The sequence below is a fragment of the Anastrepha ludens genome, chromosome 6, assembly GCF_028408465.1.
Source record: "Anastrepha ludens isolate Willacy chromosome 6, idAnaLude1.1, whole genome shotgun sequence".
NCBI lineage: Eukaryota > Metazoa > Arthropoda > Insecta > Diptera > Tephritidae > Anastrepha > Anastrepha ludens.
In genome coordinates this window covers 80,276,035-80,281,127 of record NC_071502.1, presented here as the reverse complement: position 1 = coordinate 80,281,127, position 5,093 = coordinate 80,276,035, and the positions used below count along the sequence as shown (strand labels likewise).

General features: G+C 32.9%; 1 long non-coding RNA gene across 1 annotated transcript; it reads right to left on the bottom strand.

Moving 5' to 3' along the window:
- Positions 1-871: 871 nt before the first annotated feature.
- Positions 872-1,977, bottom strand: LOC128868831 (uncharacterized). Its single transcript, XR_008455162.1, has 3 exons — positions 1,695-1,977; positions 1,192-1,246; positions 872-1,139 (listed from the first exon to the last, which is right to left on the bottom strand). It is a non-coding gene; the product is annotated as an uncharacterized LOC128868831 (long non-coding RNA).
- Between the last annotated feature and the right edge of the window lie 3,116 nt (positions 1,978-5,093).

The window sequence follows — 5,093 nt, the reverse complement described above, 5'->3', positions numbered from 1 at the left end:
ACAATGATACATTACAAAACATATATGCGTGAAAAGAAACTTTTTCTATGTTTTTCCAACATACATTGTTTTTCAAATTCTACAAGCGCCAGGCTTTAAAATCATTCAGAACTCACTTACATGAGACGTAATTTAAGTTAAAAAACATACACTTTATGTTTTTCGTTTTGGTTCCGTTTACCAAAATAATTTGACTAAAATGAGCCATATCAACAAATTGTTTGGAGGCTAATGAAATTTAATGACACGATTTTTTACTATTTAAATTTTTGTTATTAACTTTTAACCCGTCATTTCGCTTCAGCTTCAATAGAAAAAGTTGTTTCGCATTTTTGCGTTCGTTTTTGTGTCATGAAATGAGTCCGTTTGTAATTTTTTTAAATTTTAATATGCCAGGAAGAGGAAAATCGAATAGATAGATAGTTAAAAGTGAAGGTTTTGGGTGAGCCTATAACGTTTTTTTATTTTATAATTGGCGCTTAAGCCCTTTTTGGGTGTTTGGCCGAGCCTTTCCGCTTATTTGTGACGTGCATCTTGATGCCCTTCCACGAGCGGAGGGACCTACAGGTTTAAGCCGTATCCAAACGGCAGATATTTTTTATGAGAAGCTTTTTCATGGAAGAATTATACTCGGAGGTTTGCCATTGCCTGCCTAGGGGCGACCGCTATAAGAAAAAGCTTTTTATTCATTTTGGTGTTTCACGAAGATTCAAACATACGTTCTCCAAATTCCGAATGGTAATCACACACCAACCCATTCGGCTACGGCGGCTGCCGCGTTAGCATTATTAAATTTAATTCTCAACTTGCAGTAACCGATCCTTAGGAAATTTAAACATCTTTTTTCCTTTCCTTTATTTGCGCAGAGAAACAAGGAATCACTTAATTATCATTTTTCATATTTAACATAGTTATGTATTTTGAACTCTTTGGAAGGGAGAAAATGAGTTGATTCCACGTACTAATTAAAACAAACCTACCGCTGAAAAATAGAGCCCAAAAACAATCTTTCAATGAGGCTGGACTGAACTTAAAAAATCTTTGCTTCCATGTGGCTGACTATTTACAGCTTATCCTGGACTTAGTGCTCCGAGTAAATTCTTCATCTAAGCCCCAAATGGAAAGGCCAAATTTATCCGCTGAGTTGAGATAAAAAATTAATAAAAATAATTTTGTTTAATATATACATACCTATATTTCCAATTGGTTATTTTCACTTTGTTCATTGAGGCGTAGCAACGCATGCCTAGTAAATAAATAAATAAAAAAGCCACACAAGATTACTTAGCAAGATTTTATAGGGTTAAGAAATGTAAATAATATGGGTATGCTTCTACATACGTATTTGAGTGCATTTCAATTTTTTTATGCAAACAATTATAAACAATCATATCGATTTCAAAATAGTTTTGGTCACGTGTTAGCACAATCTCGAAATCGCGGCGTACAACCGCACGCTAAATTTAATTAAGTGTGTTAATTTGGGTTCCCGCAATTTCTTGTGAAATATCTATTTACCGTATCCGGAGTGGGAGCAGCTATCCAATTCACAAGTGTCAAATATGATTGACATACGACGCCATTTGAAAAACTAAGATCTTCCAATAGGGTCATTAATTTTGTGTCACCTTGTACTTATAGATTGTTTCACACTCTGAGTATAAAATAATTCTTACGTTATTTACTATACTTACCAACAGCAACCTCTTTTATTGCTTAGATTTTTTTACACAGTGTACAAATTGTGATAAAAAAGATTTTATCTCCCTGCTGTACATAAATTTGTGCTCATGTTTATTCGGAATGTTTATAGGAATGTTTTCCTACGTGATAATTTATAACTAACTATACTTTTCTGTTCACATACATAAGTACACTATAATTTTTGACAAATTTTCCAAACTATTAATATACATTTTGTAATTTTTATAGCCGTAAAACTTAATAGAAAGACGAAAGTGAGAGCGCAAACTGTAATTTTTTGAGTGGAAGTTGCAAGGTTCCCCTGGATAAATTTTTGCCTGCAACAATTTGCCAGTAGGAAGACAGCTTTTTCAACGCAAAATCAATCGTACCATCGGAAGATTTAGAGTTTTTGCAAATGGCGTCGTATGCCAATCATATTTAACACTTGGGAATTGGATAGCTGCGTATTTAAACAGACAAGCAATGGAGCGCATAAAAGTTAAAATGAAGGTTTTTGTCACGCAAAATCAGTTTTTAAATTTAATAAAGCAGTTAAAAAAGAAAAACAGATTTGAAAATTTTCTGCTTATATAAAAATAAGTGAACGTATGAAAAATGTGTAGCTGTATTACGCAGAAGCTATAATTCACAATTTTCCATGAAAACCAACAAGTTTGCAAATTGCACACTTTTTTGAATAATTTTCTTTTTGTTTGCGATTGCTGCGGATTCGCAGAAATTTAGTTACTGGCCAATTCTTTCTGGAAAAGTACGTCAACATATGTAGCTTATATGTACGAGTATGTGGATGTGGACAAGGCCGGTGGTTAGGCCAAATAGAGTGCAAGCAAGTTAAATCGCTGTTACTACGCACTCGCACATTGCGCTATCCAACAACATTTTTGCAATAAAGTATCGCTGTTTTACAACGGAATTGGATTTGATAGTGAACCTCATAATGACAAATTTTGGCGCTTAAAATAGAAATTATAAAAAATAGATTGTTCATTTCGGCTTGTAAGTAGAAGAAGTAGTAATTCAAACAATTTTTAAACCAGACATCCAGAAGTGATTACGAGCTCTTCTTTTATGCTGTACAAAACTTTGTATTGTTTTCTCGAAAAAGAAAGCGAATATTAATAACCGTGAATTTTAAATTATTTCATTAAGGAGCGATTTCATGACAAGTGATCCAAGTCTTCAATTTGAAATTCAATTGAAAATTTGTTTCTTTATGGGTTTGAGTATAAGGGGGGATTTCCATTCCCCGGCTTAAAAAAAAATCAATTTTTTTTTACCGATTCTTGTTTATTATACTTTCAAAGAACTCTGTTCAAAATTTCATGACAAAATTCGTTAAATTGACGAAGTTATGCGTGATCAATGAACTCGGCGCGCTCCATAATACTGAGAAAGCGCGCGAGCAATAGCCGAGCCTTAATGCAACGAAAGAAGCTCGAATTTTACGTCGGGGTCAGCAAATGGTACAAAATCAATTTTTTGAAGAGGAAGAGGGAGTACTATATGGTCCTGGAATAGCTGATTACCTCGAAAATGCTGTGAGTCTTAAATATATACCTTTTTTCACATAAATATTTGAATGCGTTTTTCTCAACATGATATCTCGAGAACTATTCGGTCGATTGCTGTCAAATTTGACATGAACCTCGAAATAATATCTGTCTCTATCATAAACTACGGATAATAAGATACATGCATGACTTTTTTTTTATAAAAAAAATCCGAGGAAAAAATGTGCGAAAAAACAAACTTTGTCTTTCAACCATCGCAGTTATATTAATTTTCGAAAAAAAATTTTTTCAATAGCTCATACTAAAACTATATTCATAAGTAGTAAAATGCCATTTGAATTTTTCCTTTCAGACAACCTGAAGCTGAGTTATCATGGCGGCCAGCGACCAGGAATTTTCATAGAAATTTCACCTCGAGCGTTGTCCAAGCCACAATTTTCCAGAAAATCGACCAAAAATTGAAGTTGATTAATGTATAATAAAATTGAAGGCGATTATATATAATGTAGAATATAATACATAATAAATATGGCTGTAAATTTTCCAAAAGATTCAACTGATAGTTTTCCCAATAAAAATTCGTAAAAAACCCGTATTTTTTGTTGTTTGAAATGGGAATCCTACCCATAAGTGAGTGTCCATCACTCCAATCTTCGAAACTGATAGTAAGAATGAAGTAACAAATTATAGGCCTATATCTAAATTATCGACTTATTTTAAACTTATTGAGAAAGTGGTAAAGGACAAGCTTGCATTTGCTATCAAAGGATTAATTGATTCTAGTCAGCATGGGTTTGTTGGTGAACGACCTACAGTTAAAAATTTAGCTGTCTTTTCTCAGTTCTGTGTCTCTGAGTTTAAGAGTAAATCTCAAGTTGACACCATATACATGAATTTTTCGAAAACATTTGACACAGTTTCGCACAACATCCTCCACTGAAAACTTGAAAATCTAGGCTTCCACTCCGCTTTCTGTTATTTCTGAAATCAGACCTCAAATAGAATCTCATGTATTCAAGTCCCATACATTTGAGTCAACTGCTGGAGTAGCACAAGGAAGCATTCTTGGTCCTGTCTTATTTATACTTTTCATTAATGACGTTGGTTGGTGTTTCAAGTATTCGAAATATCATATTTACTCTATGCAGATGATTTGAAACTTAATCGAAGAATCTCCTCTTCAGCGTATACATTGTTATTGCAGGAAGATTTGAATGCTTTGAATGACTGGGTTCTGCAAAACAAACCATGTGTTAATACTAGTAAGTGTTATACGATATAATATCTGGTACCATTGACTGTTCAGATCTACTCGGCCAAATAAGTTCAATGTTCCTAATAGAGTAATTCGCTCTCATAATCCATTTTATGTTGAAGTTCTCAGATCTAACTACTTTAATCTCGCCCCTCTTACAAGAGGACTTGAAGAGTTTAATCGGCCTCACAGAATTCTTGATGTTGATTTTGCAATGCCAAGGCCTCTATTTAAGTCATTTATTGTGCCTTATTATTTGTCAAATAAACTATCTATTTAATTTTAGTTCTTAAGTTTCTGTTATTTTAAGCATTGATTTAAATAAAGGAATAAAGATAAAAGCAGTATACTTTTTTTACTTTTACTTTAATTACGAGATGTCTGAATCTGAAAATCTTGGTGTAGAGGTTCTTGAAGTGAAATATCTCCGTTTATCCTTCTAAAATTTCAAAGAATTTTTTATGTTAAACAATTTTGGGGAAAATTTTCTTATTGTCATTTGTGAAGAATACCTCATACAATTTTTTTTCTTATTTTTTCATTTAAAATTTTTATAGTTATGTATAGGAAGGAAGATATAAAAGGGTTGACTTTTATATTTTACGCTCGCTGATGAAAAC